The sequence below is a fragment of the Ambystoma mexicanum genome, chromosome 6p, assembly GCF_040938575.1.
Source record: "Ambystoma mexicanum isolate Mex_15411 chromosome 6p, UKY_AmexF1_1, whole genome shotgun sequence".
NCBI lineage: Eukaryota > Metazoa > Chordata > Amphibia > Caudata > Ambystomatidae > Ambystoma > Ambystoma mexicanum.
In genome coordinates this window covers 1,125,293,404-1,125,318,081 of record NC_090935.1, presented here as the reverse complement: position 1 = coordinate 1,125,318,081, position 24,678 = coordinate 1,125,293,404, and positions in this window count along the sequence as shown.

Genomic DNA, 24,678 nt, shown 5'->3' with positions numbered 1-24,678 from the left:
AATGTTTAAGGGCAAAATTACAATCAGTATGTTTTGCACAGTGATCTCTGATCAAGTACACTTGCCATCAATCAAGTGAAATTCGAAATGTACATTTTGACTAAATGACATACACTGTTTTCGAGGGTATGTGTATAAGCAATGTGTGCGATGAAAGTTTTTAATTTTCAATACGATTGACTTGTTTTTTTAATGAATATTCTGTTCAAGGAATGTACACAAGGTGTGGAATTAGAAGAGGAGGCATGTGGATCAGCTTGCTGGTGAGGTTGTTACAGAGAAGACCACGGTTTCACAGAAAATCAAGAAAACAAGGGTAACTAACAAACAATTTTGTTTTTTTGAAGTGTTTTGGGCTGGTGTTTTCTTCATAACATGTTTTTGTATTTAAAGTGCTATCTACTGTATGTGTGCTATACATTGAACATGTTTTAACAACCCATCTCCTAGAGGCCCAGAAGGAAAAGATGTATAAAGACCCAGACAACAAATGAAACTAAAGATGCTGCTTGCCAAGCAGATTTCACCCTGGAGCAACTACTATTTGAGGCGCAGCGTGGTCCAGTCAATAAGCAGACTCGAGATCTTTATGTCCAATGGCCAGAAACTGAATTGAATGTGACCGACGAAGCCAGCAAAGTGTTCTTGGATCATTGCTACAATGTGAGAACTCGACAAGATGAAACTGAATATAATGAAGATGCTTTGAATTCCTCGCTGACCACTTGACGCAAACTACACCCGCAAAAAAAGGTCCACCCAATAAACAATCGACATTGATGGTTCCTCCAATTCGTGTGCAAAGAACACAAGCTGAACTAACAGAGACTGAAGCTTGAACGCAATTGACCGAGGAACTTACCAAAGATCTCGACTACAGTTTGTCTAGTTTGGGCAATTTATCCACCACAGTTGGGTCACAAACCACATTTATGCAGGACGATCGGCTAATAAAGGAGCAGACATACATTGTATTCGACAGCTGCCTGATAGAGATTATACTGATGCTGAAAAGTGTCCATATTTCAGGTGGAAAATATGCGGGCAGCCATTGGTGCATGTGTCTCATGTATTACAAGGCACTAACCTGAAAAGCCAAGCCAGCTGTGTCCACCTCCATGAAACATTTTTATGGTCCGCTCAACCGATGCTGGGCAAAGTGCCAGCTGGAAATCTACTATGTTCAGCAGCTTTACTTTTCAGTGGCTCGACTTTTAGTGAGTTGTCCAGTTTCTGTCAATTTGTGGGAGTTCAGTTCCTTACTAAAACCCAGTACTACAAATATCAAAGAGAATTCTTATTCTCCGCTATTAGTCAAGCCTGGAAAATTGAACAAATGTCAATTGAAAGCACATACTCTGGAAAATGGTTCAGGCTAGCTGGCGACGGACAGTGTGACAGCACCAGATTTTCAGAAAAGTACTGCACATACCACTTTCAAGACATGGAAGCTAAACAAATTGTGAGTTCCGAGATCGTGAAGGTGTCCCAATGTAAATCCTCTGTGGCCATGGAGAAACATGGTTTCATTAAATCCCTCACACATCTTCAATCGAGGGGAATGCAAGTAGACCTCATAGCCACTGACAGACATGTTTCAGTAGCCAAGGCCATGCGACAGCAGTTTCCAAACATTCGTCATTAATTTGATGTATGGCGTGTTGTCAAATCAGTGAATAAAAAAATTACAGCTGCTGGTAAAAAAAAAGGGTTTGGAAAATATTTTACAGTGGTCTCAGTCTTTCAGCAACCATCTCTTGTGGAGCTCCAAAACTTGTGATGGGTCTGTGGAAATTCTACTTGAAAAATGACACTCATTGATGCACCACTGTTCCAACGTTCACTCATGGACAGAAAACCAACATTTTCATGAATCATGTACTCAAGAAGATACAAAATGTGGGAAGCAAGCTCAGCTTCCATTTGAGGTGTAATGAAAATCATCGAGGGTGCCAAGATTTCTTCATTTAATGGTATTCAAATACAACAAAGAGCTCGAAAACGTGGTCTCCAGTCACATGATCGGATGAGAATAGACTTTGGGTCGAGCTACACCGAGACCAGAAGATAAGACCATGTTTCACTCCCTTTTATTCCCAGGCGCAGTGAGCCTATGCAAGGCCAAGTTCAAAGGGTTTAATTGAGTGGCAGACCGCAGGAGTTTTGATGGATGTTGGGCTAATTGGGTGGGGAGGCATGACTAGGCCAAACCCCCCCAGCACCTGGGGTCCCAGTTGCATACTGCTAGCATGTGTAATCTTCCGTAAAGGGTACAAGCGTGCCAACCAGTTGTAGAGGGCCACATATTAAGGCGCCCTATAGTTTGAGAAGCAAATAGTATGTTCTATATTTTCATGACACAGAAGATGACTTGCACTTGGTATGGGCTTAGTTGCCCACCTGACCTTAGAGATCCAATCACGTCCCTGTAGCCCATAGAAAGTATATGTAGATGTTCCCCGCTGACCAACCATAACCCCTAGTAGGTTTTCTTATTTTGCCACGTATCCCGACGTCACTCATGATGAATATTTAGTATAAAGGCAATGTTTTTTATGAATTATGTCGAGATAAGTCTGTGCGGCGTCCGTTGATGTCCTTTGTATTCCCTGTTATAAATACTTGTTATTAAAACAGCTTTACCTTTTGCCAACTTCTTGAGTCGGTCTGATTATTGATGTTTGAGTAAGATCTGCATCCCCATCCATCTCAGATACTGTTACCTCGTCTTAAAGTACCTGTTGCCTGAGTTCACTTGGTAGCAAAAGATGATGGTAATCAAGGCCCATCGACTGATAAAGCTCTTAGAGATTGCAGAACATCGGGCGTCATCCGCCACCTAGCTGGAAGAACGCAGGGTTTCCTGTGGAGAACAGCCGAACACTGACAAACTTGCAAGTAAAAAAGATACAGGTGGGATGGGTCCTTCTTTCACGAAATCCCTCCTGGTTTCCACAGGCACTGAGCAGAGCGAAGGCAAAAGTGGCCGATTGGAGGAGGAGATGATACCAAGTGTAAAGAATTGAAAGGCGAATGATGAGTAGATTGGAGGATGTGGCAAAACGAATGAGAGAACGGGGGCTTGTAATGATACTGAAGAGTAACAGGGGTTGATTAATTAAATAAACATAAATATGCGATGAGGAACATCAGAGATGAAGCTAGTCTGAGATAAAAGCTCACTGTTCTACACTTAAGAAGTGTCTAGAAGGCGTTGTCTCAAAACCCAAGTGGGTAAACATAGGCTGCATATAGATAGATCTATAAGAGGGAATGACTCACACTCCTATCGGAGTAAATTAGGGGCAAGTAATAGCAGTGAAGAGCACTGAGGAAGTATATGTGTTAAACAGTCAACTAATTTGTCTGTTTGTGCATTTTATGTATAAGAAAAGTGAAGTGTTGAAGAATGACAAGGAAAGGTTGTGTTGGATAGAGATTAAAGTGTTATAAATTATTTGCTTTAGTCATTTTCGGCACCGATTGAAATAAGTAGATTGGAGTAAACTTGAGAGGCTTTGAGCGGCAACTGTTGGTGCACGCTCATATTTCATTATTTTTCTGAAATGTATTTTGTGTAAAATAACGGTAAGTATTGACAGTCAATTAAGGCATCACAATGGGGGATGATACTCCACTAATGCATCTGTGCAAGCAGCTGCCAAAGCACGCACCCAAGCTTAAGCAGTACAGTGCGGAATGGGTTAAGGGTACTGCAGACAAAATCGTCATGCCATGGCCAGAAGGGGGATCGCAGTCAAAAGCAGTTTTGCAAAACATGACCACATACTTGCACGCTGCGTACACTGGAAAGAAATTGGAGGAAAGGTTAGCTAGCTTAGAGCTTTGAAAAATGTACCAGGAGGAACGAGATGATCTGCCTTCTGAGGATTGGATGCTTAACCAGTGCAGGGAGGAGGGTGCCGAGGCTCCTGCTCCCCCTACCGTGCCTGAAATAAATGGTGATGGTACAAAAGATGAGATGACGCGTTGTACCCATTAGGGGAACTAAAAGCGGCGATAGGATATAGTAATCCGTTATCTGAACTGCCTGCTTATGGCAGCGACGAGAGTCCAGAAAGAGAAAGGACTAAAGGAAAAGAGGAGACCTCTAAGGTCCTGCAAGATAAAGAGGAGAAGAGTGAATGACCAAGCGTATCCTTGGACATAGAACGGGAGATTGAGAGATGATAAGGAGAAAGAGATAGACTGACAAGGTTACGCTCATACAGAACGAATGGATGTGCGGACAGATATTGCTCAAACTCGATGGGAAGAGCATCGAGGAAGTAAGACATGGGGAAGATCAAGGCGAACAAGATGGAAAAGGCAGGGAACGAGAGAAACAATTGAAAGAAGATGAGCATAAAAGTAAGAGTAGACAAAAGCGAGTGCAAATGTATCAGGAGGAACAACTCAGAAAGGAAGAATGGGCAGAAGAACAGAGCAAGTATGACAACAGGCAGAGAGCAATCGAAGAACGAGACAGGTTAGAAAAGAAGAGAGAAGAAGAGGAAGAACAGAAATTACAGGATAAAAGAATGCAGAGACGAAGAAGTGTGTAGAGCAAATGAAAGAAGAGAAGAGAAACGACAGGAAGAGGATAGAGTTAGATGGGAAGAGAGAAAACAAAGGGCATTAGACGAAGAAATGGAACAAAAAAGGAGACAGAGAGCTGGCGATATTGATCGCATTGAGAAAGAGCTGATGGGACCGAGTCTGGTAATATCATGGGGCGACATAGAAGAGTTTCTCCCATCGCAAGGAGTAATGCCAGGACCATCTACGGTAAACCTAGATGAGAATTTTGAGATAGGAAGTATTGGAGATAGAATCGACAAAGCTTATCAGGAGATGAGGACAGAAAATGAGTTGAGAAGTAAGGGAAAGGAAGATCGACTCACAGGTGCGCAGTCAGGAAGCAAGGAAGGAAGCCTGTTTAGTCTCGAGCATAGCGCCTTGTCTTTGGACAGGCTAACGTTAAACAGAGATGAGAAAGATGAAAGCCACACTAGTTGGGGAGTAGACATGTCAGAAGAAGGAAGAGAAACCTCCCATGGGGAAGAGGGAGAAAGTGCATGCGGTCCTGAGGGTCCTGAGGGATGTCTGCAGACAGATAAGGAAGGAAGATGGTTGGATTTAGACCAACCTAAAGATAGGACGCTAGGATCTGGCGTACCCAGAGCGACCTAAAGGGCAATCACACAGTGAGAGAGGAGAATCACCACCATATGTGAGCAGGTTGAGGTCATTGCCAGGTAGAAGGCAATCAGGAACTATTGTTTCTACTATGAGTAGGCAGACAATGAGAGCGGATTGCAGATTTGGGTTTATGCAATTCCCCCCTACTAGTGAAAGGAGGGGCCAGACCACAGTATATTCCTTGGGCCCAGATGGTCAAGGGTAATTTAAGATGCAAACTCCTCAGTTTAACAGTCGGTGCGGAGAAATGGATTTATGAGTTAGAAAAGATGACAGGAGGAACCACGTTAGCTATAAGGGAAATTAAAGGTCTCCTAGCAGCCATTCTTGGGGAAAGAGCTGATGATATATGGACGACAGGGTTAGATTGGCCCCTCAGACTTTCGGCAGGTGGTCGGGCCGAAATCACCCCAGGGAAGTGGGGGCTTGTTTCTGGCCATGCTTGGGCCGGTTTCCAATTTCTTTTTTTTTTCTCCAAAAAGCCTTTCATCCTTCTTAGGTCGATCAATGAGTACCAACAAAGGTTGGGTGATATTGTATGCATATTTGTTCTATAAAAAAGAGCTTAAGCGTAAGTGCTATACAATAACATATTATCAGTTGGCCTTGGACGTCTGTTTCGATTCACAGTAACTTGACAATATGGATCTATACACACAGATATTAATGATACATATGGTGATCCATTCTTGTATGAAATGTATATCACATTAGTGAAATCATGGCCATATTTTTCGTAGTGTACTTAGGAACAATGCTATTTGATGCCACTTCCTTGTTTGTCTAGGGGTGAAAGGTCATGTTTTATCGCTTCCCGGGATGTCACTTTGGGGTGGGGTCAAATTACATCACTTCCGGTGATGCAATCAGAGGTCAAGGTCGTGAGGCGAGGGGTGGGCCACTTTTTTGGGTGACCGGGCCTATTTCTTGTCCCAATCCGACTCTGATGACGACAGCAGGTTATTCGAGTGTCACAGCACAGAGCACAGCTCATGATGGAGCGCTGTTTAATAATTGTAGGGCGGCTGTCTGGAAAGCGCTTAGAGTACAGTATCCTTATACATCAGATATTGGTGCAGTTATGGCACGTAAGATGCAAGAAAATGAAGCTCTGCTTGCTTATATCCAAAATTTTCAGGAACGGTGGACTTTGGAAACTCGAGAGCCTTGGGGGAAATCTGTGCCAGTATTTTACTATATTTTGTGTCAAGAACAAGTACAGAGGCAGCTCAAGAAGCTAGAGATACAGTTGACTATCGTGCATCATTGCTGATTGCTGCAAGACAAAAATAAGAAGAGGGAGGATGCTAGGGAACTTGAGGAAGCTAAGTTAGTCGAGAAGAAATGATCAAAGTACGCCATAGAAGGAGCAGTACTGGCAGGCAGAGAGGGGCTGGGAACGGAGGAAATAGCAGTTGTGCAACCGTCGAATAATCAATGCTACCTGGATCAAGGAGGAAATGGGTTTATGTCGAGAGGCAGTGGTACAGGCTTTAGAGGAAGAGGTGGTTTCCAGAATAATCAGGGTGGTTTTCAAAATAACCAAGGCGGGTTTCGACATCTGCAGAATGATAACCAAAATATGCAGGGAGGGCTAGTGAGGAGATTCCCTCCTATATGTTGGACATGTGGCATGACAGGGCATATTGTGCGAACATGTGGGAGCCAAGGGTATGTACAGAATGGGCAATTCTCAAGAGGGGGGACAGCTTATCCTCCAGCATATAGCCCACAAGGAAGGGATGGGTTTGCCCAAGATCAGACAGTATATCAGGCACAAGTGCTGCAAACGCAACAGGCTTTTCAACCACAGCAAGCACCATTGGATCCGCTGCAAGGGCAATCGCAGCATGCACTCATGCATATACAGCAGAGTGCAAACACGGCACAATTATTGACTCCTAGAGTAGGGGGTATCACTATTGTGGGAAGAAGTCATTTCACGGGAACTGGGATAAGCATGTACCCACAATAGGACAGCTCACAGGGTGACTTGATGTGTTCAGTACTATCGGTGACATCAAATCCTCAAGAGGAACCAAGGGTCGATATTACCATAGGAGGCAAATCTTTTTCTTTTTTAGTAGATACTGGAGCAACGCGCTCATGTATACAAGAGGGAAAGTTTTCATTATCAGGAAATGCCATGAATGCTCAAGGCTTCTCTGCAGCTACAAGTAGAGTTCCTTTTACTGATGAATTGCCAGTCTCTATAGAAGAGTGTGATATGCATGTGTCTTATTATATTCAAGGCAGACACTGGCTAATATTCTGGGCAGAGATTTAATGACAAAATGAAATATGACATTTTCCTTCACTGATGAAGGAATAGTGTAATCCACTCCAGGGATACATTATTTAAATGTGAGCAAATTTATTATGGCGTTTACAGGGCAGATAGCTCTGCGAGGAGTGCCATTAGAGCCAGAGGTTTTCTGTATGGGTTACATATTTTGCTAACATGGTTACCTGCCTTAGTGGGGAATATTATGAGAATACCTGATGAATTTTTGTTCATGCCACAGATTCCTGTGGACGAAGAGGGGGGACAGATTTTTCCCTTACAGTTGCAAGCAGCTATAGTACGAGGGGAATTGGCAATGGTTGAAGCATTGGATGATGAATGCAGGCCCTGGAGAACGGTTATTGCCATTGGGGAAGGGTATAGATTGACTAACGTCACAGATGAAGACATGTTTAGGGATGATCAATCAGATGATGAAGCAGTATTCGAGATGAATATTACATCTTGGGTCAGAATAGAGAGAAGGGAGATCCCACAGCGAATGGTGATTGTGCGGCAAAGCCCCGCATTTTTCCGATGAGGACATGGACAAGGTGCCGACCTTCTTATGGACTACAGGCCCTTATGACGTAAACCTATTGATGGGGGTGGGAAAAGTTAAGATCAAGCTGAAACCAGGAGCAATTTTACCTCGAGCAAGGCAGTATCCAATGTCTCGAGAGGAAGATGAGGGTATTTTTAAGACTATGTTGGCTATGATGGAACAAGGCATTTTGGTGACGTCAGAGTCACCATATAATACCACAGTGTATCCTGTGAAAAAATTGAAGGGGGGATCTTGGCATTTAATTCATGACATGATGCTGATTAACAAAATTGTTGAGGCAGAGTTTCTTTTAGCTCCGAATCCTGTGACAATTTTAAGTAGTATTCCCACAGAGGCACGATATTTCACAGTGATTGACTTGAAAAATGTGTTTTTCTCAACACGTTGCATAAGGACTCTCAAGACCTTACCTCATTTATGTTCCTCCAGACTAAGCTGAAGAGTACCCATTTGCCATAGGGGTACTGCGAGTCCTCATCGTTCTTTAATCGGGTCCTGCAGATGGACCTAAGCAATATTGATTTGGCCAGTGTTGTGCTGCAATACGTAGATAATATGTTTGTTTTTAGCACGACAGAAGATGAGTGCAGGTAAGATTCAATTTGATTAATAACTATTTAGGCAGACAAAGGATATAAAGTAGATAGGGAGAAGCTACAATATTGCCAGGAAGAGGTATTGTACATAGGTCAGTTGATTTCACATGAGGGAAAGAAGGTTACACCTGAAAGAGCTGAAGCTATTATGAAAACATCAAAACTGCACACGATAAAGCAAATGCAGCAGTTTTTGGGATTGTGTAACTATGTTAGAGCATGGGTATTTGAATATAGTTCATATACGAAACCTCTTTTGCAGGCTTTAAAGAAAGCCAAAGCGAATAATTAGAAAATAGAATGGTCTGAGGACATGGAGGAGGGGTTTGAGGGGTTGAAAAAAGACATTTGTGCAGCTCCAGTTTTAAGAATTCCCAATTATTTTGAGAAGTTATTTTTGTTTTCACACACAAATGGAACAGTTATGACAGCAGTGCTTATGCTATGATATGATATGATATGGCATTTATAACGCGCCTATACACAAGTGTTTCAAGGCGCGACGAGGCAAGGGAGGGGAACAGAGGGAGGACGGACTACGATCCTACTAGGTCAGGTGTCATTCAGATCGTGCAAGTGCGTGGGTAGGGGGCAGGGACAGTGCAGTACATGGGAAAGATGATAACAATACGTAAATAAATAAACGGCCAGCATGTGGCAAGTGCATGGGTAAGTGCGGGCATCAGGTTTCAAAGGCTGGTAGGGGGACTGTAGGGATATAGAAACAGTCCCCAAATGCGGGGGTTGCCAGGTGGGCAGTGCAGGTGTGTGATGCTGGTGGGGGAGGGACCTGGGCCCAAGATCAGAGAGTGTCAGATAGCCAGTGCAATTCTGGTAACAGCCAGGAGGTCAGCAGACGGGAGGAGGAGAAAAGGAAGAAGCAAAGAGAAAGATTTTTAGGTGCTTCGGGAACCCGAGATGGTTCTCCTCAAGTTTAAGGGAGGCAGGGAGGCTGTTCCATAGGGAGGCACCAGCCAAAGAGAGAGATCTACCACAAAACTTATTGCTTGGAGAACCGACCGACCCTGAGGGAGTTGGAGGCGGATGAGGAAAGAGCTTGATAAGGAAGATATTTAGGAAGAGATAGTTGAAGGTATTGAGGCCGCTGCCCCCAGAAGGCCTTGTGAACAATGCAGAGGGTTTTAAACTTAATCCTCGCAGCCACTGGGAGCCAGTGCAGAGATTTCAGTCCTGGAGAGATACGATCCATGGGCTTGAGGCCAAGGAAAAGTCTTGCAGTCCTGTTCTGGATAAGTTGCAGAGGGCGGAGAGTAGAAGCAGGCAGATTTAAAAAGAGGCTGTTACAACAGTCCAGCCTAGAGAGAACCAGAGCTCTGGAGACAGTGAGCTTCTGGGTGAAGGAGAGGAAAGGAAGAATACCTCTGAGGAGGTTCAGCTGGTAGTGTGACTTCTTAGAGACGTCAGAGATGTGAGGAGAGAAGGAGAGTGTGGAGTCGAAGACGACCCTGAGGTTTTTAGCCTCACAGGTGGGAGCAGGAAGAGGGCCAAGAGAGGCCGGCCACAGAGCTACAGGGAAGGAGGGAGTGGGTATGCAGATGAGGAACATCTCAGTCTTACTTGCATTAAGGCAGAGGTCATTGGCGGCACACCAATCCTGGATAGCAGACAGACAGTCACGGATGAGTGAAGGAGAGGAGGAGGCCGAGGGTAGCCTAATTGAGCTGGGTGTCATCCGCATAGCACTGAAAGTTGTGGCTTAGAGCGGTGATGCGGTGGGCAAGGAGTGCCAGGTATTGGTTGAAAAGCCAGGGAGAGAGGTTAGACCCCTGGGAGACACCACAGGTAGAGAAAAAGATACCAGAGAGGAAGGACCCAAGTTGGACCTGGGAGGGTCGGACGGAGAGGAAAGAAGTACCAAAGTTATCATGGAGACGGCTGAGCAGGATGGCATGGTTGACAGTGTCAAAGGCAGAAGAGAGATCAAGCAAGATGAGGACGCAAGGGGTGTTAGAGTCAAGGTTGAAGAGCAGGTCTTCACGGATGTTCAGGAGAGCAGTTTCCGTGCTTCTGGCAGCTCTGAAGCCAGACTGATGGTCGTGAAGACAACCAACAGATTCAGTGTGGAGATTAAGCTGGGAAATGGCGAGTTTCTCCAGAAACATGCCCAGGAAGGGAGTGATGGAGAATGGGTGATAGTTAGCCGGGCAGGAGGTGTCGGCAGAGGGTTTCTTAAGAAGAGGGAGTGCTTCAGGGGGGAGGGGAAGATTCCAGTGGGGAAGGAATGATTGCAGAAATCATCCAGGGCAGGAGCCAGGGAGTCGATGTGGTCCTTGGTAGTTTTGGAAGAACAGGGGTGAACCTGTTTCGAAGAGACTTTTATAGACAGACTTGTCTAGAAACCTCATCAGCAGAGAACAGGGAAAGGCAGAGAAGGAGGGAGGAGAGGTGGCTGCAGAAGGGCCAGAGGAAGAGCAGAGAGTAGGGGGAGGGAGGGGATAGGAGGAGAGTGAGGACAGGATGTCTTGAGTTTTAGAGATGAAGTGAGAAGCCAGTGCCGTGCAGAGGGCCTGGGAAGGGACAGGAGAGGTAGAGACTGCTGCAGGATTGGCCAGTTCCTTGCAGATTTTAAAGAGTTCAGCCGAGTTGTTAGATGCCGCAGAGACGCAGGCTTGGATATGAGCTCTTTTCTTGGTTAGGACAGAGTGCCGGTATTGCCTCTGGAGCAGGTGGTAGGCCAGTTTGTCAGAGGATGTACATGAAGCATGCCATTTCCTCTCGGCCACATTGCACTTGCGTTTTAGGGTGATGAGGTCTGAGACACAGAAGATGACTTGCACTTGGGATGAGCTTAGTTGCCTACCTGACCAAATACGTCCCTGTAGCCCATAGAAAGTATATGTAGATGTTCCCCGCTGGCCAACCATAACCCCTAGTAGGTTTTCTTATTTTGCACATATTCTGATGTCACTCATGATGAATATTTAGTATAAAGGCAATGTTTTTTATGAATTATGTCGAGATAAGTATGTGCGGCTTCTGTTGATGTCTGTTGTACTCCCTGTTTTAAAGATTTGTTGTTAAAACACCTTTACCTTTTTCCAACTTCTTGAGTCGGTCGGATTATTGATGTTTGATTAAGATCTGCATCGCCATCCATCTCAGATACTGTTAGCTCGTCTTAAAGGACCCGTAGCCCGGCTTCAGGGATCACGCTTGATTCAGGACATTAAAAGCGTATCCCATTTGTGAATTCGGGATGCACTTTTAAATGCCCAGAAATGCCCCCTTATTTGTGCAAATGCTCAAAGGGGGAAGAAAGGGGATCTGAATGAGCGCATCTATGATGCAGCCATTCAGATGCCCTCTGTGAATTGGGCTTCTACTTTTTTGGGCGCAAGTGAGGCGATGTGCAACAAAATTGTTGCTGCACTGGCTGGTCTCTGTGCTACAGGCTGACATCATTCAGGAGTTGTAAAAGTCCTTGCTGCAGTTCCAAGGTTCTGGGGTAATAATATCTGTAACATCTCCCAGAGGTAAGTTTTCCAGCAATATATTTAGATGCCTGCTTGAATTTCGCCTTACTTCCCAGTCTTAGGGTCCTGTTCTTACTGTCACCGACCCCATTCTCACTTTCCTCCTCACTGCTTCGCCATTCACTGTTACTTTGGGGCCGAATGCTGGGCCTGCTCATTATTCCTGGTGCTGGTTCTCAACTAAACACATCGACATGCCACCAGACAACTAATGGATGCACGTTTTCCTCCTTCCTCACTCTCAATTTTCCTATAGCTCCAGGAATTTGTCTCCACCCTCTCCCTTCTGATCTTAAGCCACTTGTGCATTCTCTCAGCACCCCTATTCCTCCAACCACCACTGTACTCTCCCTTCCTCCTTGCAGTTTGATCACCACTTCTCTTTCCCCACCTCCTTGGGCTTCATCACCTCTTACTCTTTCTCCTCCCCTATCTGGCTCGATTGTCGCCTTCCCCGGACTCCTCCCTATTCCTTACTCCACACCTCCACATCCTTCTGCCCCTTCACTTCTTTCAGCCCCACCAGATACTTCGGCACTCTCTCCTCCCTCTAACCTACCACCTCGTTCTGAACATTGATCTTTATCAGCACGTTCACCTCCTCCAGCCCTTCCCGCTCTTTCTACACCTTACACATCTATCTTGACAGCTGCGCAACGTAAGAAAAAACACAGGCATCTTGAAGAAGGGAGTGCACCTGGGTGCCGTGTTTTTGTGGTTAAAAGTAGAACGAGAGCAACAGTGACAGAGCCATCCCATGAGATGGGGATGGGCCTAGTATTTGGAGACATGCATTGTCAACATGTGTGTCCTGCAGGAGTGTCGCCATTGCAATGAGGGCATATTGTTGGTCTGGGGGAATGTAAGCAGGACAAGAATATGGTTTGCGGGGGGCATGTGGGTTTAAAGAAAAGGACATTATTACATTGTACTAACATTCTAAACTAGCTCTTTTTGAAATTTTACAATGTACATTTATAATGATCCTTTCCACGGTATATTGCAGTCAAATTTAGAACTTCACACTTTTCTTCCTGAGCAATGCATATTATCAAAATCTAGAATAACCACTTAAATTATTTTTTGGTTGAATATTATCATTCCAAGTTGAACACGATGGTACACTCCTAGCACTATCTTTCAAAGTAAACCTATGAGAAAGGGGAAGGGCACCAATGATAGTTCCTGGCTGCTTTGCATGACATCAAAGAGTATTTTGGTAACATAAGAATGATCATAAGTGTTTCTGTTTGACAAATATACCTGTGTTAAAAGTGTTATTTGCTTGAATCACTAAGCACTTAATGCTTGGTACTCTATTCATTTTTTACAACACTCAACCTAACAGTAAAGGAATAGTGCGCTAAAAAATGTTACTGTCCCGATTGTTCGGGCAAGTCGTTATAAGCATACGTTAATCAATTGTAAAAAAATTCTTATGCATCTAACCTTAGTTTTTCACACTGATACACATCCGAAATCAAGGAGTCGGTGTGGCCATCTTGTGATAATCTTATCCGTTGATCGATCGGCTTATGTTCGAGTGCCCCTGCGGCACTGAATCATATCACCTGCCCCTAAAGCTGACATCACTAGTCCTAGCGATATTCTCCACCTACTTTCATGACGTTAGTGGGCAGTGTAGCCAAACGCACCCAGTCATCACCTACGTCTTAACGTCAGTTGACGCAGCACCCGGAAAATCAACAATCACATCCTCTCACTGCACAGCGTGTCCCAAATCGTAATAGAAAACACTATTTTTTATAGGAAACATCAATTTATAATTTTATTATTTATAGTTCACAAAAAACACTCCGAGAACATCCGCAGAATTCAATTTAACACCAATTTTTGAATGTCCTTGGGATACAGCATCAAAACTTTATCAAGTGGCACAGCGAGTAGAGCGCTCGCTGTGACATCTGTGCAGAGCCTGCTGACGCAGGTTCGAATCCCGGCGGGGCCAAACTCAGCCTTTCATCCTTCCGAGGTCAATAAATGAGCACCACACACCGTGGGTAATAATAAGCAGCGCTCAGATACCTGAGGGTTCGTAGCGCTATATAAATGCTAAATTATTCTTTTTTTTATTATTTATGTGGCACACAATGTTCCTTTCGGGAAAAGATGCACATTCGATGCGCCTTGAATCGCAAGGCCTCGGCATCAGCTTCTTGCTAGACCATCATAAACAATGACAGGTTGCTCCTAGTCACTGGTAACGCAAAAGGGCGTATTGGTCCCTGGCGATAGTCCCACATCAGTGTAATCGAAATCCATCCGTTTAGGCATATCTGCCACTGCTGGCTGAAAAAACCGTCTGTCGACATCTGAAAGTGATGGCATTTGCAGAAAGGCAAAATGTAGCTGTGTAGAAAACATAATAAAAATACATTTTAGTAGCCGTTCTTTATTCAATTTATCCAAATGTATCCATTTACCCTGTAATTCTGCACCGGATGAAACCTAATAACGAACACAAACCACAAACAATGGAAACACACAGAAAACATTGGGGGAAGTTGGAGTCTACGATGTGCTTGAGAGGTTAACGCTGTGGAGGATGTTTAGCTACCAATGGGATGCGGAAGCTGACGGAAAAATTCAAATAACACATAGATGGCATTATAACAGAATATTAGCAACGAACTTGGGGTTGCTGGAACCTGAGGGATCCCAGACGTGGATCCATGCTCACTGTGCTGAGAGAGGCAGAGTTCCACCTCACTGATGAGGCCCAACAAGGCTGAAACACGTTTATGGGGTTACTAGTTTAGAAGGGAATTGCCATAGGTTTTCGGTGCTGGACTGCCCATGTGCCTGGGATAAAGACAAATATGAAAATGAATATTTCACATCTGTGAAAGGTACATTGAGCAAAAGGCGATGGCTGCGGACACTCAAAGTGTGAAAAAAACACATAACAGGTTATCATGCCATGTTCTTTCTAGAGAGGGGCGCCTGCTACCTTTTTTAAAAATGTAACGGAACTGGCAACATGAAATTTCGACAAGAGAACCAAGTCCCCTTGGAAAATGCTCTGCACCTGGCACATCCAATAATACAACGTTGATAGCAAACAGTGATATGCCATGGGACAAAGTGGTTTAGATATCACTAGGCTGCATACAGGTTGTGTTTGCGTGTCGTCACAATATGCCCCAACCAACAACCCATAACAATGTAAGCCAGCAATACCGGTCAGAAAATGAATCCTTTACTCGTTAGTCTATAAACTCGTCTTCAGTCAAACTTACATTATATTTGGTATTTCCATTCTCTTGGCGTAACGCACAGTGTGCGCTCAGAACAACGGTCGTCTTAGAATGAAAATAAATGTTCCAATATCAAGTTTTAAAATAGTGAACCTTATCATATTTGCAGGTATTCCACACCTTCCATCCTTCAATCAATAGCGAATCCTGCCTTTCTTCCGAGGTCGAACAACAATTGAACCTTGTTTGGAGCGTGTAGGGTAACTTTCGTTTTTGTGAAATAAAGCCACAATCAAAAACCTACTTTACAAGACGCGTTGGTGTGAACTCCCCACAAGCAACATCAAACAAAGTGACCTTCACTCCATGGGAGCGATTAGCCCGGCCGACCAACGTGTCATTTGAAATATGTTTGCAAAATAAACTAATTGTTTGCTGGCATCCACCAATGCTGCGCTATCCTGAATACTTTTTTACCCATCAATAGTGCTAGTTATTAATCATTCTTGGACAACAGTTACAGTTAGGGTAAATAAAACAGATAATGAGGAAACCATTTTCAAATAGGCCCAATGACATCTTTCTACTAGGCCTGAAAATCCATCTCTCTGTACACATGCAGCTCTCCCATCCCCAGTGCCTAGCTAGCTCGGCCCCAACTCTTGACACTGGGCCAGGCAGCCTTTCTAGAATCTTTCCTCGCCATCAGCTATTATGAAAAGGAAGTTATTCTGGAAAATTGGGATTAGAAAGCCTTCATAACATACCACGTTTGCTACTTAAACAACAGCTGTGTACTTTGGGTGGGAAAATAAGTGAAACGTAAAGACTTCATTTACAAACATCATTACAAACATCTGTTATGCTCACCTGGCTCCCACAGGGGCGACGGTCAGAACTGGTTAGCTGCGGCCTCTACCAATGTGAATTGTAGTGCAGAGATGACTGACTGGACTGGCCTGCTCAATTTTGTAGGCTTGACCCATAGGAGTATTCTCCTGAAAGCTGAGAAAAGGAATTAGCCACCCGTGGATTGAGCGACCACACCCCCACCGTCTTCCCACTAATCACCTCCGATATTCCCTTTCACCAGTCTCACCTTATGGTTTTTAATGATGAGCTCGCCATCCTGCGTGGAGTGCAGGGGCGCGTAGATAACCAGTTACTTCACTGGTCCTAACGAATTGGGTGTGTTCCAGACGAATATTGACTCTGAGGTAAGTGGCGAGGAGCTGTAGGTATTTGGTTCTTAAGAGTTCAAAATGTCTGTTATTCACTCTTGTCCGATTCCTTCCTTTGTCTTGCAGCTTGATTCGAGAGGAGGTTGTCTCGTAGCAGCTGATTGCGTTTAGGTAAGAGTCTGTGTTACCCAACACTGTCCGGTAAAAAATGCCAGTGCTTAACCTGTTGCTTTCTCTCTCCTTACAGGTGCAGCGTAAAACGATGTGGCGTGTAGAAGAATAATATCTCTGGCGGTAACTCGGTAAGTCTATAGTGATATTAGAAATTGTCTTTGTTGGTTTTCTCGGCTCACCTTATTGTCTTTCTTCGTCCCCTTGGGTGCTGGGAGTTCGGCGATGAATGATGGAGCAGCGCCGGGTCAAGGAGGTGCTGTGAAGACTGGTAAGTATAGCGCGGCGCTGCAGCTGGCGGTGCGATGCGCACAAAATAAAGTATTTTCCTTGTTCAGATGCGCGAAGGATCCAGGGTCAGATGAAGATTGAAGGTAATGTTCTTGCTCTAACCTTTTCTTCTTATTTCCCTTCTTTCTAGGAGCTCCGGATTCGAGGCAGGCGTGGCAGAAGACTGGATGCTGGACAGACAGGCACAGTGAGCGTTACGGTGCAGGATGCAGAATAACACGAAGCGTGTGCTGCTCATCGGGCATGGTTTAAATAGCCTCCAAAGTAGTCCCAGGTAAGAAGTTCCCCAAGACCACACCTGAGTAAAAAATAGTCCCTGAAACAAAGTAGTTCCTTCCAGGCCTCACGTTGGCTTGGATTCCTAGCAGCATGGTCTGCATGAGGTAGGTTTCTTTATATATGCCTGGCGCCTATGGCGCCAGGACTGATCCCATATATGAGCCTGGTGCCTACAGTGCCAGGACTGAACCCAGATAGCCCCTAGCCGGGGTGGCTGGGTTTTCAATAGGTGTCTGGATGCCTGCTCCCTGGACTGATGGACTTGGTCTGGATGTCCAGGGGTAGGCATCATGACAGCACTCCCCCCAAGGCCCCTCCTAAGATTGTTCTTCCCCTTGGTCCTGGTTTGTCTGGGAAATTCTGATGGAATCTTTCCACCAATCGAGGTGCATGAACGTGGTCACTAGGCTCCCATGACCTTTCTTGTGGCCCGTAACCCTTCCAGTCAATTAAATAAAAAAGTCGTGATTTGACCATCTTAGAGTCCAGGATATTTTTAACTTCGAATTCGGGTTCCCCGTCTATTAGGATGGGGTCGGGTGGTTTGGTTAACCTGGTTCCGGGTTGTACTGGCTTCAGAAGTGAAACGTGAAAGATGGGATGAATTTGCATATTAGAAGGTAATTCCAATTTGACGGCCACCGGGTTGATAATGGCTTTAATGGTGTAAGGTCCCAAATATCTAGGGTTAACGGTCTGAGTTCCTTTTAGAGGTAGGTTTCTTGTAGCTAGCCAAACTTGATTTCCAACCTGGTATTGTGGGGCTTCACTTCTATGTTGATCTGCATTTTTCTTGTATTTTTCTTTTGCTTGTTTCAAATGTTCAGTTGCCTCCTTAAAGGCTTGTGTAATAGTAGCGTGTAGATGGTTCACTGCAGGCATTTCCAAGTTTTGGGGCGAGTTGAGTTCTGAGGTCCGAGGATGATGCCCATATATGGTATAAAAGGGGCTTTGTCTGGTTCCTGAATGTACAGAGTTGTTGTATGCGTATTCAGAAATCCATAAAATATCCTTCCAATTGCCTTGGGTTTGGTGTAACATGCAACGTAGGTATTGCTCAAGAGTGTGGTTGGTCCTCTCGGTCTGACCATCGGTCTGGGCATGATGACTGGTTGATAACCTCACGTCGATTTGCGCCAATTGACAGCATTTCCTCCAAAACTGCGAATTAAACTGACTACCTCGGTCAGAGACCAACACGGAAGGAAATCCATGTATTCGGACAATGTTTTCAAGAAATTCCTTGGCCAAAGTTGAAGCTAAAGGTAATCATTTTAAAGGAATAAAGTGAGCCATTTTGGAAAAAAGATCCACTATAACTAGAATGGTGTTAAATCCACTACATGGGGGGAGGTCAGTAATAAAATCTAGGGACAAGGTGTGCCATGGTGTAGGCGGAATATCCAAAGGTTGTAAAAGACCAGCTGGTTTCTTCTTCAGATTCTTGTTTTGGGCGCAGATACCACAAGATTGCACAAATGTTTTTACGTCTGTTCGCCAGGTGGGCCACCAGAATTGTCTTTTAATTTTGGCCTCTGTCTTTGCAATTCCTGGGTGTCCCTCAATCAAAGCGTCGTGATAATTGGAGATAACTAGTTCTTGTAGTTCCTTGTGTGGTAGGAATAGACAACCTTGATAGTAGGGTAGTTCATCGATGACTGAATAATCTTGGCCTTTCTTTAGCCATTCCTGCAAGGCAGCTGGATCGAAAAGTTGTTGGATCTTTAAATGAATGTCTTCTAGAGTTTATAAAGTAGTTATACCTAGGATTCTTTTCTCCGAAATTATAGGCACCAGTTCAGGGTTCGAATATGCTTCTCCCATTCCTATACGAGATAAGGCATCTGCTTTGCCATTTTTACAACCTGGTCGATAAGTAATCACGAAATCGAATTCCGCGAAGAACAAGGCCCACCTAAGTTGACGTGATGATTGGGCCTTGGCTGTCTTCAAATATTATAAATTCCTGTGATCGGTGATTACAGTGATGGTATGCCTGGCACCGAGAAGATAATGCCGCCAAGCCTTGAATGCAGATTTGATGGCCAATAACTCCTTATCGGTAACTGCATAGTTTAATTCGGGTGCCGAAAACTTTCTTGACCAGAATGCTACTGGATGAAGTTGGCCAGTTCCAGGATCCTTCTGGGAAAGAAGAGCCCCCATGGCTAAACTGGATGCATCAGTTTCAACTACGTATGGAAGTTCAGGGCGTGGGTGCTTTAAAACAGGTGCAGACGTGAATTTCAATTTTAGTTCTTGGAAGACCCTTTCAGCCTCTTCGGTCCATAGGAAGCGCTTATTCTTTCGCAAGAGTGCTGTGATGGAGTGTACAAAATGTGAGAATTCTGGAATGAATCTGCGGTAGAAATTAGCAAATCCAAGCATGCTTTGTACTCCTTTAACTGAACTAGGTGATGGCCACTTGAGGATTGCGTCCACCTTTCGAGAGTCCATTCAAACTCCTTTTGGGGTCAGGATAAATCCAAGGAATTTGACTTCTGTAGAGTGAAAAACGCATTTTTCCAATTTTGCATATAACTTATGCTGGTGTCGTTTTTCAAGAACGGCACAAACGTGCTTAACATGGTCTTATTCTGAGGAGGAGTACACAAGGATATCATCTATGTATACAACAACACAGACGTCAATGAGTTCTCGAAGGACATCATTCATAAAATACTGGAAGGCTGCCGGTGCATTGCACAACCCGAAAGGCATCACCTGATATTCGAACAATCCATACTTGGTGCGAAAGGCAGTCTTCCATTTGTCGCCTTTCTTTACACGTACCAGATGATATGCCCCTCGGAGATCTAACTTGGTGTAGATACAAGCATCCTTTACTAGGTCCAGTAATTCGGGGATCAGAGGCAATGGGTATCGGTTTTTTACCGTAATTTGGTTTAATGCGCGGTAATCTATGCACCTTCCTTTTTGGGCACGAAGAATAAAGCTGAGGCTGCGGGGGACTTGAATGGACGAATGAATCCATTAGCAAGGTATTGATCCAGGTATTGTCGTAGATGACGGTTTTCGGGCTCCGTAAGGGCGTAGATCCTACTACATGGAGGTTGTGCATCAGGTAAAAGATTGATCTGACAGTCGTATGAGGCGGTAACGTGTTTGCCTGTTCTTTCTGAAAAACATCCTGAAATTCTTGATATTCCTGAGGTAACTGCGAAATTGGAGTAACGACTGTGGCCAAGCCTTTATTCAAGGTTTTTTCCGGGTAACAGGTGTGTGCACAATCCGGGAAGGTCATTCTCTTCTCTCGCCAATCAATACAAGGATTATGTGTTTCCAACCACAGTATTCCCAAAAATTATTTGGAACTGTGGGGCCTTGATTAAGTCACACACAATGCTTTCTCGATGCCCATCTTGACCCAACAGCTTCACCTCTGTCGTGGAGTGAGTTACTGGCCCAGAGGCAATTTCACTCCCATCGACAGTGGTGATGACATCAGTTGTGGTCTTTTTGCAAAGAGGTAGGTTCATCCTTGTAGCCAATTCGTGATCCATGTAATTTCCGATGGCCCCGCTATCAATGTATGCTCTCCCTGCTTGCATACGTGATGGCTGCCTTGGATCAATAAGGACCATTGGCACAATTAGGTGCGAGGTCTAAGTGTCCTTTTTTAAGCTCGGCAAGCGGACCTCTACGGTTGTCGGGCGTGGTCGTTTCCCGAGTCAGACTCTATATGACTTTTGTCCGCAACTCCTACCACCTTCTTGGGTGGTTTAACAGGGCAATCTCGCAGAAAATGTCCCGAAGTTCCACAGTACAGACACAATTGCAATTGTCGTCTCTTTTCTCTTTCCTTTTGAGTCAAGGGTCCTTTAACCCCCCCGATCTGCATGGTTTCTGATGTATCTGTTCCCTTGGGGGTAACGTTGGGTTTAAATAATACCTGATTCTCAAATTTAGCTCGATCAGCCTTTCTATTCTGAAGTCTGTGATCTAACTGGACCACCAAGTCTATATATTCAGCGCAATCCTGGGGTGGATTCACTACTTGAGCTAACACATCTTTGAGTTCTCCTCGGAGTCCACGATGAAATAAGGTTTCCACCACCAACCTATTAAAGGTTGCGATGTAGGTGAGCAGATCCTGGTTACCCTGTCGTAGGGACAAAAGTTTGTCCTTGTAAATGTCGGGCGAATAGTCTTTCCATGCTCATTTGAAAGCCCTGAAAATCCCGAAGAAGAGGATCATCCTGGTTGACTAGTGGAATTGACCAATCAGCTGCGCTGCCACTGAGATACGATAGTACAAAGGCTAAGTTAGCTTGATCGTTCGGAAAGGCTCCAGATCTACATAAAAAGTGCAAACCACACTGGTTCATAAATACGGCCAACCTTTTTGGGTCTCCGGCAAAGCGTTTGGGTGGTGCTAAAGGGATATTTCCAGGTAAAACTATTTTCACAGGGTTGCTTGATGGAGCAGGAGTTGGGTTCCCCCCGAGTCCAGGTAAGGGTTTTTGCCCAGCTTGGTTTTGCATCAGTTGCCTAGCAAGATCATCAGTGCGTTCCTTAGACACAATCATTTCTCTCCTGAGAGCATTAGTTTCTTGGCGGACGGAATGTACTTCTGCCCTACGTTCCCCTAATATTTGGGCCAGTTGGTCAGTTTCTGAGGTCTCCATAACGCCCGGGTGGGAATTTGTTGGGAGTCTTCGCGTTCTCTTACGCTCACCTGGCTCCCACAGGGGCGACGGTCAGAACTGGATAGCTGCGGCCTCTACCAACGTGAATTGTAGTGCAGAGATGACTGACTGGACTGGCCTGCTCAATTTCGTCTGCTTGACCCGTAGGAGTATTCTCCTGAAAGCGGAGAAAAGGAATTAGCCACCCGTGGATTGAGTGAGCACACCCCCACCGTCTTCCGACTAATCACCTCCGATATTCCCTTTCACCAGTCTCACCTTATGGTTTTGAATGATGAGCTCTCCATCCTGCGTGGAGTGCAGGGGCGCGTAGATAACCAGTTACTTCACTGGTCCGAAGGAATTGGGTGAGTTCCAGACGAATATTGACTCCGAGGTAAGTGGTGAGGAGCCATAAGTATTTGGTTCTTAAGAGTTCAAAATGTCTGTTATTCACTCTTGTCCGATTCCTTCCTTTGTCTTGCAGCTTGATTCGAGAGGAGGTTGTCTCGTAGCAGCTGATTGCGTTTAGGTAAGAGACTGTGTTACCCAACAATGTTTGGTAAAAAATGCCAGTGCTTAACCTGTTGCTTTCTCTCTCCTTACAGGTGCAGCGTAAGACGATGTGGCGTGTAGAAGAATAATATCTCTGGCGGTAACTCGGTAAGTCTAAAGTGATAATAGAAATTGTCTTTGTTGGTTTTCTCGGCTCACCTTATTGTCTTTCTTCGTCCCCTTAGGTGCCGGGAGTTCAGCAATGAATGATGGCGCAGCGCCGGGTCGAGGAGGTACTGTGAAGACTGGTAAGTATAGCGCAGCGCTGCAGCTGGCAGTGCGATGCGCACAAAATAAAGTCTTTTCCTTGTTCGGATGCTCAAAGGATCCAGGATCAGATGAAGAATGAAGGTAATGTTCTTGCTCTAACCTTTTCTTCTTATTTCCCTTCTTTAAAGGAGCTCCGGATTTGAGGCGGGCGTGGCAGAAAACTGGATGCTGGACAGACAGGCACGGTGAGCGTTACGCTGCAAGATGCAGAATAGCGTGAAGCGTGTACTGCTCATCGGGCGTAGTTTAGATAGCCTCCAAAGTAGTCCCAGGTAAGAAGTTCCCCAAGACCACACCCGAGTAAAAAATAGTCCCTGAAACAAAGTAGTTCCTTCCAGGCCTCACGTTGGCTTGGATTCCTTGCAGCATGGTCTGCATGAGGTAAGTTTCTTCATATGAGCCTGGCGCCTATGGCGCCAGGACTGATCCTATATATGAGCCTGGCGCCTATGGTGCCAGGACTGAACCCAGATAGCCCCTGGCCGGGGTGGCTGGGTTTTCAATAGGTGTCTGGATGCCTGCTTCCTGGACTGATGGACTTGGTCTGGATGTCCGGGGGTGGGCATCATGACACATCTAAGTATATCAAATGGCAGTGATGATAGCAGACACACCGATACATTACCTATGTGTGGACATTGGTGTGAAAAAGAATCCCTTACTGGGAAAAATACATGTGGGGCTCCACAATAGTGCCACCTAATGGAGAGGAAGTACTTTTTATGTTTCTACAGCTGTCATCTACCAAGCACAATCAAGAATTTTCCATTGAGCCATTGAGTTAGCTGTTCAAAACTGAACGTATGTTCGCGAACCCTCTTGACTATGAAATCCAGACGCATGTTTTGCACCAAGATTAAGAACAGAGGTTTTGCAGAACCTATTTTGAAGGACACCATCATGAAACTATTTCACAAGAGACAACCCACCCAAAGGAAGGGAATTTACCCATGACTTGACCACACCATTTGCAATAATATCACAGCAGGAGATATTTTACAATACACATTTAGTAGCAAAATAATACATACATAACAACCTGTCACTGCATAAACAAAGCTGGCAGTGTCAGATACCCACGTGGAATTTTCTATGTTAGAAACTTAAGAACTTTGGTGGCACGAACTTCGCTCATTGTCCCCCCAAGACTCTGGAATAAGCTACCAGATATTTTGCAGGAGGTTTCAAAGCTCTAAGACACACTTTAATTGTAATTACTTAGCTAGCACTTGATTTGCGCGATTGGATTTGCTGTTTGAAGATTTATTTTCTTCCTGCTGGTTTCCTTTGCTTTTTTTCTGTTCTATGTGCGCACTGAGACCGCTATGTGAGAGGTGCGCGTTATAACAAGTAAATAAATAAATAAGAACATGTTGGCAGCAGAAAATAAAACGCTATCACGAGCTCATGAATCAAATGTAAGTAATAATGACATTAAATGGCCACGGACCCAACATTTTATGGTAAAAAAAATGCACATAGTCGTTTTAATGGAATTTCAAATAGAGGAGACGGTACATTCCTCTTTGAGAGGATGGGATTTGGGAATACAAGCTGTAAAGCGAAGCATTGTGGATCAATATGCCGCAAGCATCTGGAATGAATGGGTATGTGGATCCTTATTTTAAGTTGCTTCAATCAGGGACACAGGCAAGTGCCCCTGAATGAGTTATTAGTGCAGCAATGATAGAAGAAGTGACAGTATACCCAGACAATATTGATATTGGTTCAAGTAGCCAGTCCACAGATGCTTGAACTTGTGTCATTTATGGACACACACGATCTAAGGTTTTATACCTTCTATTAGACTTACTGAATATGATATGCAGAGATGGCCCAATGCATTCGTTTTCAAAGTCCTGTGGACATCTTCCATAGATGGTGGACACAGAGGGAATGAATATCACGAAAACCCCACTG